Genomic DNA, 13281 nt, shown 5'->3' on the forward strand with positions numbered 1-13281 from the left:
TTAACATAAAGGACTTGTGGGGAAAGACGTAGACTAGTTTGATTTGTTGGGAAAGCCAGCAGCAGCCAGTTAGCTTAACTTATCTTAACCCCTTCCACCACGACACTGCAAGAAATAACATGTTAATTGATTAGCTTTAGAGGTGCTGATAGGTATTCTTATTACCTTTGTGCTGCGAAAAAAGTATTTACCTATATTTACCATTTAACCCATTTAAGCCCATTTTGGAAATAATCCCACTGCACGAGTAAATGTCTGAAATATAAAGCCAAGGTCACAATTTATGTGCTTGCATGACCTGAGTGCTCACACTTTATTTATAAAGTCCTCCAGCACCTGCAAAGTATTCTGCCTATTGACTATTGTCAATACAGTTTTTGTTTGAAAGCTGCGGGGCTGCAAGCAGGAGGTAGAAGTTCATTTGCTAGCAGAGATACAATTCACAATATTGTAGAGACATTTGTCTCAAAAAGACCTTAAAAGTCAATTCAGAGAGGTCCTATTATGGCAAGGCTAGGCAGCTTTATTTATATAGCACATTTCATACAGCAGGGCAATTCAAAGTGCTTTACAGAGCAATACAATTTAAAAACATAATAAAAAATACAGATTTACAAAAAAAGAGAAAAGAGATTATGCTCATTTTCATTTACTCTCATTCTCATTTACCAGAATAAGTTTACATGCTTTAATGATCAAAAAACACACCATGTGTCTCATACTGTCCAAGTTATGGAGGTAAACACTGAACCTCAGACGAGCTGTTTCAGGCAGCTGCAGAGCAGTGTCTTTGGAGGGAGAGAGATCTCCCTTTGGCATGAAATTTGGACTGTATTACTTAGGAGACCTTTTACAAGAACAAAACTGCTACATTACATGCAAAAATAACATAATGGCACACGACATGGCTAAAGTACGGTTAATGTTATTTAAACAAAGGCAGGACATTCTTCAAAGAGCTCCTACTTTACAGATAACTTTTGGCTTATCTGATTGTAATACCAAAATTAACTTTAACATAGATAGCCGCTTTAAATAATACTTTGGCAAATACCTATCTCTATAGTTATGCTCACATTCAGACATTCTGACAAAATACAATACTCATCTTCCGCATGATCATCATTACAGAGGTTGCAGATCCTCTGATTTCTATCCAGCTCTTTATATCTTCCAATTATTTTAGGAATTCTGCAGTTATTTACCCGAAATTTACAAATAGCCGGCTTGTGCTTTTGGTTCTCATGTAACAGATACTTTTCCAGTTCAAGCTCTTGTTGAAATTCTATATTTCACATGATGTTATACTTCTGAGATCACATTTCCACTTTTGCATACAAGTTAGAGGCATCACAAACTGGCTGTGTAAAAGGCTACATTGCTGATTGATTGAGTAAACCAAAAAGCACTGACCTTTGGGGAATTGACTTGTGGCACTGCTTCAACTTTGCGAGAGTCTGGCGACAGCCAAGTAATATTTGAGATATGTCAATAATTCATCCAAACATCCAACAGCCAGTCGAGAGCAACGTCGAGCAGTTGAGCAATAAACAGCCTTCACTCCCCAGCGTACGCTGCAAACAACACCCAATAAAGCTTAAATTCAGTCCGACTCTAAAATGTGTCATGTAGCTCAAAAACGATATTACCTCAAATTGTACGGCATGTTCCCAGCTTTAGATATTAAACAATATGACATTTTCACATCACATTACAGTGACCAAAATGATCAGTTATCAATATTATGCTGCTATTGTTAAAATGTGCTGAAAATGTTTAAAAATAACTGATACACACAAAGAAATCATTTCACCAAGATTTATATTTTATATTGGTTGAACCAACACTCCCATTATCTTGATAACCTGACGAAGGTCTTTTTTACCAAAATGTTGTTATTTAAGTTCACTCTTCAACACAAGTGAGTTGAACAGTGTGTTTTTGTTCTGCTTTTGCTGGCCTTTGGTCTTCGCCTGCTGCAAACATCTCTGTAAAAAAAGGCTGAAAAATCTCTGTCACGGTGATGCACGCTGCACCTGCGTCTGGGACAGTGTTGCTAATGTTTGTTGATGCTTCACAGTTTTTACCATGAGTTTGTCAAAGTGTGGTAATCAAGCTAACGGGCTGAAATGGCGATTTCAATCGTCGGGAATAGTTTATTGTGAAGCTGGTAGCCATCTCATCCCTTTCTGTACACAAGAGTAGTAATCTTTCAGTATTCTCATCTAACTTAGAGCAGAGAACAAATCATGCAAAATTGCCTCTGCCATTCTCGCTTGAGTCACTCGCTCTTTAGTAACAATTGTGAAATCAAGCAACCTGTACTTTCTCCCACAATTAAAGTGACATTGAGCCGAGCGGCGCATCATTTTTGTCCGGATCTGCAATCCTGCAGTTCGGGGACATTAAGAAGATCAAAAAGATCCCAGAAAGTTACACAAAGATACAATCCTGCACGGACATTCATCCACTGCAAGTTAACCCCCCCGTCCCAGTCTTTTTTTTGGCGAATCACAATGGCGTTTAGAATATCTCCCTTATTTGCTGAAAGTCGGAAAAAATTTTTTGCATCACTGGTCAGTCCTGCGTTCTCTGGAATCACACAATGCCTTGTGAAATGATTTACGCATCATCTTAACTGTAACTCTAACCAAGACAGTGTGTTTCCGAAAAATTTCCAACTATCCCTTTACAGATGTCCATCTTATATGAATGAAAGATAGGTAGGTTTTATAGAATCAGCAATTTAACATGTTTAATTCAGAAATACAGCCTGTGTTCAAACACAAATGTTCCTCTCAGCTGGACTCCGACTTACATGTTTATAACTCTAATTTTAACGTCTTTCAACTCTTGTCATTGTTGTCAGGACACATTGGATGCCTACAGTTTAGGACTGCTCATAAATCATGATTGTCCCTTGTGAGGAAACATTAAGCTCACATTGCAGCCCGCTGTTTTTCCTTAATGTTTTTATGCTGCAGCGGTTGGGATATTGATGGTATAAATATTTTCTGTTGAAAGGAGTTATTTGAATCTGTTTTGCATTACGCCACTGCACTGAACACAGCAGCTTGACATCTTGAGTTTTCAAGCATCATGGCCCTCTGCCAGCATGATTAGTACTCAAAATCAGTATTGGTCTTGAACAAAAGGGACCCTGAATCACTTTTTGAAGGTCAAGATCAGGTCTCAGACTCTGCTGCATTTTTTCTCAGTCTTCCCTCGGTCTCAAACAAAGGGAACTCTTTATTTTAATTCAAGATTGATCAACTCTGGTGAGGGAGCTGTACCATGCCTCATAAGTGGGATCAGTTTCTAAAAAAGGCAAGAGGTGTGGTTTCAAATATCCATAACTTAATGTCTAGGGCTGTCCCTTATGCATATTTTTCTGTCCATCTGGCTTGGGAGCCTGACCTAAATACAGCTTTGATTTCTTCTCTGTGGAACACAATTTGAAAGTCGGCCCTGAGCTCCTCTAAATGTGTGAGATTTACGATTACACAATATAAAATTCATACACCGCGCCTGTTAGAATAGCCAAAGTGGATGACAAAACAGCAAGATTTATGTTGGTACAATCGCTGCAATCAAGGTTCATTGTTCCCTTTGCTCTTGGACTGTCCAGCTGTGATTAGAAGTGAAATCTCTTATGTCTACGTTTTTCAGTTTTAATTTCCCACTGTGTCCCAAAGCATGCTTGCTGGGCCTGAAACCAAACAATAACTGTGGAGGGAGGTACTGTCAACCATCTATGGATGTGAAAACTTTAATCAGAGCATTAAATATGCACTGATATATGTAGCTCACTTTAAACTCAAATCCTGGCTTTATAGCACTGATGCTTTTTATTCTTTAATAAATATGTTTTTGTGCGTTATATTTCCTGCCTCTGGTAGTAAAGAAAAGAAAATTTATTTATTAGAAAAATAATGTTTAATTCTTTGTAAGTTAATTACTTAATTGATATCTTATAGTGCCTCAGATGAAATGTCTAAAATGTGGCATTTAGAGAGACTCCCTCATACTTGCCTTTTGGTATTGTGAGAAAATTAGAAAAACGTTTGCAATTTGCAATTGCGTAGTTGTTTTTTCACCAACAATGTGTGTTTTTCAAAATATTGAGAAAATAAAATACCCAACAGGATGGCAAATTCTATTTTGATCTTCATTTTATAAGAAGCTCATATTGCAAAACTGGAAAAATAAGGAAGCACTAACACTTCGAAAATGAAAATCTTTAAAGAAATATTATCTGTGTATTGAAAGGACAATGTCGGACGACAGCTACTAAGAAAAACAATTTGACAGGATCTTGAGCTATACTGGAGTCACAAATCATCCAGCATCCATAAACTCTGGGGAGTGGGCAGCTCTTTTGTGTCTGCATGTATGTGTGCAATAAGTATGTACAAATTTGTGTGGGTTGGCATAAAATATCTTGCGTGACAACAACTGTATATGACTGTAATGCATTTAAGGATAAATCACTAAAACACAGTTATGTCATGAAATTTGATGTCTTGAAGAAACAATGATTATGTAACATACAGAAAATAAAATTAACTGCACTCACTCAATAAAAGCAACAATTATATAAACATCTGTGAAAGTATTGCAGAGCCAAAGCCACACTGGTGTGGCTAGAAGAACCGTAAGTGAAGCACTAAAGCGGCTGTAAGGCTTTCCATTGATGTTTTAATGGAACTGTTTGTTGCAAATTGCAGAGTCTCTAACAGGTCAGTGGGCTTATTTGACCTGTTTTTAATTATGGCAATTATGTGAAAGGCTGGCTGTGAGTTTCCTATTGACCATGAAGCACTTTTTCCATTTGTGAGTCATGGTAAACAGGAGATGCTGGTATCAGGTCTGCAGAGGAGCCAAAGCAGGAGCTTAGAGTCAAAATAAAACCAGGCCATAACCAGCATCCTCAACAAGTGTTTATTATTCTAGTCATTTGTTAACCGTTGCATTAAAATGCCAACACAACAGACATCTTGTCCTGATGCTCTTCAAGCTCAAAATATTCAGTTGTTTGTTTGCTGTACCTTCAGGGCATACAGTGTATCGAGACAAAAAAAGGAAAACGTCAAATCAAGTTACGTACACAGGCTGCAGCTATTATTATTGTTCCTGATTTTGCAGGTCAGAAGATACATAGATTTCAAAATTAAAACCACACATAACCATTATTTCAACAATATAAAACCCCTTTGTAGTTAAGGACTTTGGCTTGGGCTTGGTGGAACTGTCATGTTGTCCATTTTTATGTAAAGTCAATGGGAAAAACACAAATTTTAACTTTTTTTTTTTTTAATGTGAAAGTGCTTAATTCATCTTTTATCGGTTTAAATCACCTGGTCTGCTTTGGAGAGGAGGAGGAGAACTCTGCAATTCGGCAGGAATTACTTAAATAAACCGTGCATGAAAAGCTTTTTCATATTTATATAGATGCTGTACAATTTTAGGGGCACTATTGTCTGTCTCGATGGCTGAACCTGCAAATGATTGAAATGCAATGCAAAGACTGTGGTAGATGTTTTTCATTGACAAAGAGGTAACTCTGTCAGGCTCTGAGCAAAGTGGTTTTACACAGCCATATCTCACTCTGTCTCAGCCCCATTCTAATGTATCTATGTATTACAGTGTGTGATGAAAAGAAATTCAACTGAGACGAAGATAACGCTGACAAAGATGGTGGGAAAGATGTTACACGTAATCATGAAAAGCTGCTCACACGAAACATAAAAACCAAACCCAGGGTTCCCACAGATCCTTAAAATGTGTTAAAAGACATTAAATTAATTAATCTAAAAGTAAGGCCTTTATTGGTATTAAAATGTCTAAAATCATCCTTCAAAGTCTTAAAAATGCTTAGACATTGGAAGAAGGATATTATGAACCATTTTTCTCTGACGTTTGATTATAAAATCTCAAAATAATTGGTAATAGCCTGGCCTATTTATTTTTTTAAATAATTTACCAAATTCAGCATCACATGTATAAGAATGGAGGAGCAAACAACAATCATATCAATTTACAACATCCAATCAAATGAAAAATGACCAAGCTTTATTCAAGGAATGGATACTACTAATAATATATTTAATGGTTTTCCACAAGTTCCAACTCTATTTGATGTTGGTCCATGTGCTGTTTTTTTTCTTGAATTTTGGTTAAAATTCGTCTTAAATTTCATTCCATATGGCATTAGAGAAGTCTTAAAATGTCTTAAATCTAACTTGCCTCAAGCTGCAGGAACCCTGAAACCAGTGTGAGCTGTCTAAATTCAGCTTAAGTGTTAAGTTACACAGCAGTCGGTCTGTCTGCGTCACCTCAGTGTCTCTCTCATTATTCATCAGCTCCTTCATTATCAGCCTGCAGTCTACTTTATCTGAGACATGCCGTGTTGAAGTTGGACACTTGGAGCCTTAAGTGAAGCCAAGTCTAAGATCAGTAAAGCTGCTGGTGCGGACTGTGGCTGCAGTATACGTGCCCCTGCCTGAGCCCCTCGCATCAGAAACCACTCCATCTCCTGCTGGTGAGTTTCAGGAACAGAAAGATCATGTTTTGTCCTGTATGACACCTGAATTAAGGGTGTGAGAGAGTGCATAAAGCAGAAAAATTTAAGCCCCTATTGTCCTAAAATCCTGGAAACATCTTTAACACCAAGAAATGTCCTGAAATCCTGACATCCTAAAATCAAAGAAATGTCCTGAAATCCTAGAAATGTCCTAAAATACGGTTACGATTGGCAGGTGTAGTTCACTGGAGAGAAAATATTTGATTTGTGAAAAGAGATATTGCAGTTGATTTTTACAAATGTATTTTTATTGCTTTGAGCACCACAACCCGAGAGCCATTTAGTTCAATTATATTTAAGAGATGGCAGACATCTGTACGCCTAATATCTCCAACACTCAGCAATTTACCCAAATAACTTAGATGAATAAATAGCATGACAGCAAAGAGGAAAAATACGTATTTTTCATTTTATGGTGTTTTTTTCTAACCAGTGTGAAAATATGTGAAATGTTTGAATTGTATGTGGACGTACAGTATCTGATGTAAAGATAAGAGATGCTGCTTTTAGTGAGCATGAGGGTCTGAGAGAGTACACTTTTCTGTTATTATGTGGATTTCTCTAGAGGATATCATTCGAGGAAAGACAATTTAGTGAGCCGAGAACTGTAAGTACAGGTAATAACAAAACACGCATGCATTGGCTGCATCATGCACTCCTTCATGCTGAGTGCTGGATTACTTTTTTTTTATCATACATATGTGCCAAGACCTCCTCCTATAATATCTAACTAAAATGGAGATATGAGCTGAGATTAACATTTGGCAGGACAGCAGACAGGAATATGTCCTCACTGTCTCTGTGTCTGCAAATGCACAGACAGAACAGATCTGTCTCAGTTTTTTCTTTTTGACATTGAAACATCAGAGAGGACATGTTCATGCCTGGAGGAATATTAAATTACGATTTAAAATACCCCTAAATTAGACATAGCATTTCTTAATATTTACATTAGTTCAACAGCTTCCTGCCTCACTTCCATCACTGCAGGGGCTTGTGTCCTATACTTGAGTGCATCTCAAAAATAGTTGAAAAGAAAATATAAATCGATATTCCACAGGGTCTTTTCTTACAAAGCCACATGTTGTTGTTTTTTTAAAATCTAAGTTAACTTTATGAAACCTGAGCAAATTGGTTGAATTTCTTTCAAAAATATGGTGAGAAGGCAACAAGTAGCTTAACAAGACATGGCCCAAAAATGAGCAAAAAAATTGTTAAAAAGTTACAAGAAAATTACCTGAAAATAAGCAAAGAAACACAAACAAGAAACAAGAAACCTTAAAACATCTCGTTTAAAAGCGCTTACATTTTGTGGCACTATCCCAAAGTAATGTAGCAATGTTTTGGTACAAAAAAAAGCAACCCCTTTTCTTGGTGCTATCACAGCACTGCAGTGTCTTGGCGAAGACACAACTACTTTTTGTAGCGCTACCCCAGCAGAACACAAAGTAATGTTTTGGTTGAAGTTTAAAAAACAAAACATTTTTCGTGGCACTACCCAAATGCAGTAATGCCTTGGTCAAACTCAACCACTTTCCGTGGCAGTATCCTGGCAGGAAACACAGCAAAAAACGAACATACAAAAAAAAATTATCGCTATGGGAAATGCAGCAATGTCTATTAAGGATTTGTGGCTAAAAAGCCGCTAGAAACACAGGGAGGACTTGCTAGAAACAAACTGGTTTTGGTACTTGTTGGTCTTGAGCTGTGGTCCGCCGCTTGGCAGGCATCCACCATCCCCTCGACCTATGATGACACAGCCCATAAGTCACTTTTGAAATTTTGATATGAAATGTATAAAATATACAAAAGCTATGTATCTGTGGTTTAAAGGAACCTACAATGCCAACATTTTCTGGTGGTATCTGGGCTAAAAGTAGCATTAAGAGAGACCTGATCAGTGTCCTGGTTTTGACTATGAACATGTCTATCTAAAATACCTCACAGAGTAGCCCACTTTACATGTTGCACTACCTCCACAGTATATACTAGCACAATATAGATTTCAGTTGTGTATATATTATAATATACAATTTCGTTGTACCAGTACAATGTCAATAAAGACTATTCTATTCTATTATCTATTCTACTAGCACCTCTAAAGCTCAATTATATATATGTTGTATCTCATTTAAATTTAAAAAAATTATATATAAACAACAACATCAAACGTGTGATGAAAGTGGCATTCAACTTCTCATCTAACTCTCTGCAAGATAACAGATAATCCTGATCTCCAAAATGTTTTCTTTCTGTCACTTTGATTTCTCTTCTCTCACTTGTCTCTTCATGAAAATGTCTCCAGACAAAGTTTTCCTGTTTTTCTATACTAATATCTCTCTTGATTTGCTCCCACATGTCACTTTCCATGTGTCTCACTTCTGTTTTCTTTGGATTTCCCCCTCTGCTCTTATTAGGCCAATTTCCACTAATATTGTTAAACTTATAAAAGCCCTCTGTATATTTCATTTTATAACACTGACCCTGATATTTCAGAGTTAAGTTGAGGACAATATTCTTCTCTCTCTGTTCGTCATCATTTCCAATCTTGTTGACCTAGACTGCGCAGGAATTTTTCATTTATGAGAGCATCACCTCATTGTTTGCTCTGTGTCAAGGTTCTCAGCAGTACAGTGCCTCCAACAGTTTTAAAATCTGCCTCAAGATTTACTGTTTTGCCTGAAGGAATAAAATTAAATTCAGGTTTGTGGTTTAATTAAATTCAGGTCAGTTTTGACTCTGATGCCAAGATCAGAAAAGCATACCACAATTCTGGATTTTCACTGAACAACCAGAATAAATGTTGACTTTCTACATTTCTGCAAACAACATAAATGTTACATTTGAATAGTTCATATGTAATAGATATGTTAAACTTTATGGTCATTCATGTATTTGTTTTGAATTTTATGTTGTGGCAATGATGTGGTTCATGTGTGTTTAGGTTTAAGCACGAAAAACACTTTATTAGGATGAGGAAGGATCCTATTTTGGCATAAAATACCAGGTTTGGTTGCCACAAACATAGCTGGAAATATCAATGGTCGCCATATGCTGGGTCCACACTGAACACTGAAGCCACATGATATGTTAAGTGCAGCGTAGCCGCCAGTCAGCAGTTTCTGGCCATTCACATCAGAAGCAAAGAGATTCTGCTTCTCCTTTCTTATCACATGAAGAGCTCTGTCCCTGTCTCTCCGTCTCTGTGTGCTTGTGTGTCTCTGGCTGTGTGTCTGTGTTTGTGTGTGTGTGTTCCTGTGTGCCTGTCTGTCTCTGAGTGCCCCCTCCCTCTGTGTTTAGACGCAACTGGCGGGCATTGTGGAGGCACTGGATATTGTAATTTATTGTGGTCAGATCATGTATATAACGTGTAATTTATCCTTTATATTGTTCATAATATAGTATTTATAGTATTAGTGTGTCTTCCTGCCAGATTCGCTCGTGGATAAAATAACCAAAACTCACCACCACCATACATTGTCAGCCTGCTGGGAGCTCAGGCCGCGGTGCGTCCTGTGTGAACAGTCTGACTGCTCAGCATGGGCACTGAAAACAAGCAGCCGGCGCTCCGTGGAAAATCTGCACACTTCACGACCATTCGGCATTCAGTGTGAACCTAACATTACACCATCCCATCCTCCTCCAGATGGGAAACGTAGCTCATATACGTAATCTAAACGATGTCTATCTAACATAAAACCTATAAATGTGCAATGTATCCTCACAGAATGATATGATATCATATGATATCCTACAATCTAATGCCGCAATAAGACGTTATGTCAGGACATACCTTAAAATGAATTAAAGGTCACACATTTTGGGGGTGCCCAATAGTTCACCTGGTAGAGCGGGCACCCAGTGTACAAAGGCTGTGTCCTTGCCACACCCTCTGCCCCTTGCTGCATTTTATCTCCTCTCTCTTCCCCCCTTTCATGCTATGGCTGTCCTATCTAATAAAGACCAAAAAAAGACCAAAACACAATCTTAAAAAAAAACCCCCATCAGAGCACTGGTCATGTGATTGCAGCCTTTTAAAAATCCATAGGATATGTACAAATTTGGGTGCATTATTTTTGTAGGAAAACATACAGACAGTTCATGACAATAGCCTGAAATATTTGGTGTTTGCAGAGACCTTCCATGTCAACATTTCATTCTTTCACTCTGGCAAAGTCACAGAACTAAAAACATTGCTAAAAAAAACTAATTTTTTACAAATAATTTCTTCTTCTTCTGTCTCACACAGGCTTAATCCAACTTTTGTGTCCCCAGAGGAGTGTAAATCAACTAGCTTAGAGCTAAAGTGCACAAAATCAACCTGCAAATCTGATATGCAGTGTATTGCCTTTGCTGCTGTTACTCTGCAAATTTGCCCAGATATTGAACCTGATCTGCTTGGTATTAACTGTTCTGTTAACTCATCCAACAGTTTGCCCATGAGAAGCAAGGGAGACGGAGAAAAAGTGGATAAGAGCGAAGAAAGAGATGAGTCAGATTTGATTTGGCATTTTGGTTCATAAACTCTCATATTAAACCAATGCAGAGAAATAGTTTGAACAGCTCTGTGAGGTAGGGCAGACTTGTTTGCAGTAACAATAAACGGTAAGACTTCCTGATGTGCCCTCATAAGACTGTCTTATACACAGAGATGGAGGAAACACGTGCGACAGACTCAGACAGCTTCGTATTTCACATTTATTAGATTAAACATCAGGAGCAAGTTGTTTTCCTGCTGACTTTGGAAGTAAACAACATGTTCACTGCTGCATGACAATATCTGTCTTTGCATCAGACAGTTAAGCTAATAATGAGAGAAGTTAAGCATATTGTTAACTTTTAGAGGGGTTTAATATGGTGAGTGAATAAGAAACACATGCATCACTACAATAAAGACTTTACTGCAGCCTTAGAGGTCACCATCATTAGTTTGCAGCCTTTTCATTTTGCCTTTTCTATTTGTTACATTTTTAGGTATAAAATGCAATATTTCAATCATATCCAACAAAACTTATGATGTCCTTAATTTGCACACAGGTAGTATCATTTTTAGGGATGTTTTGAACATGTAGGCCATTTAACATCACTTAAATAATGGACTTCCAACATTCATAGCCTCTAAAGCAACTTCGCTCAACTCATGTTATTGGATGGGCAAACGAGTGTGTAAATAAGATGAATATTTGTTCTTCAAACAATGTGCATCAGGAGCAGCACAAGTGGAAAATATTTCTGAATGACTAAAGTCAGATTTAATGTCTGACACTGACATTCCACTTCAAACCCCAAAACAGATGTACCAGAGAGCGCTTTTATGGAGCCGCTGCCCTGCAATCACAGGAGGATCACGCTGTTGTACTTGTGCAAGCATCTACCATGTCTAAAGTGTGCTTGAGCAGCTCCAAAAATTACCCAGAATCAAATGCAGATTATAAGACAATGGGCTCCTGAGAAAAAGATATGCAAAAGGTTACAACACCTCTCTTACACAGGGGCAGGATGCACTGACTCTTTTTTGGTCATTTTATGTGTTTTTGTGGTTGTTTGTTTATTGTTTGTTTTTGTCGTGGGTTTTTTTAACGTCTCTTTGTAACTGTTAAGTGTCTCTTTGTTTTGGATCTCTTTGTCGCTGTTTCGAGTCTATTCATAGTGGTTTTGTGTCTCTTTGTGGTTGTTTTTTTTTCTCTTTGTGGCCATTTTGTGCGTCTTTGTGGTTGTTTTGTCCCCTTTTTTGTACTTATTTTGTGTCTGTTTTTTTTGTGTCTGTGTGTCCTTGTGGCTGATTTTCATCTCATCCTGGTTGGTATGTCTTAATTCAAGTCTCATTTTGCAGGTGAAGACTAGGGGGGACCCTAACTTGGTCTGGGCTTGGTAGGTCAGGTCAGTAATCCATCCATGTTCAGAACTCTGATCTCCCTGAAGTGGAAATGACAAACACCGAACTATAGACTGACAAAATTCATGGCAAGTTTTGTATTAGCAGATTATACCTGTAACAATGCTTAAACAAAACAGACGCTGTAATTTTAAGAGAAAATACTTTTTCAATCAGTGTCTTTCTTTTTTGGCAAAGTAATACTTTCTTACAACACAGAAGAAAATCTGAATCTTCCCAGAAAGACAAGTTGTGTTTCGAGAAAGTTTGTCCAAAAATTGCTAAACTGGATAACCAGAAAAATATGTCTCATTATGTTTCTTGGGCAAATTAGATGTGACTTGTTGAAACATTTGAAACCACATGCTCAGTGGGTGAACTGCAACTCAAACGAACACCCACAGACACAAAATAACAGCAGCATTCAGATGTACCCTTCACTGACACTATCTCAACAGAAACTGAACAATACAAGATATTTTAAGTTATGATCAGCTGTCAGATGGATCGTCCTCATCTTATGAGAAGAAAGATTTTTGGGCTTGATTTATCAAAATGCTGAACCCTCCTATTATGTGTACTTCTCTCTCCATCTCATCCTCCGTCACCCAATAATGTAGACTCTGCTCACGGAAGTAGAAATGTCATGTAATGAGACCTGAGACAAAGCTTTACTTCTGCAGGCGATTCAAAGTAATGAGGTTCTTGTAACTGAATTACATGATTAGATTTGAGATGGTCCTGAAAGATGGGATATGTAGTCAAACAAAGGTCAGGAAGGAGCATGGTAAGAGAGAGACGACAGTTACATGTCTTAATACCA

The sequence above is a fragment of the Plectropomus leopardus genome, chromosome 14 (assembly GCF_008729295.1).
Source record: "Plectropomus leopardus isolate mb chromosome 14, YSFRI_Pleo_2.0, whole genome shotgun sequence".
In the NCBI taxonomy this organism is placed as follows: domain Eukaryota; kingdom Metazoa; phylum Chordata; class Actinopteri; order Perciformes; family Serranidae; genus Plectropomus; species Plectropomus leopardus.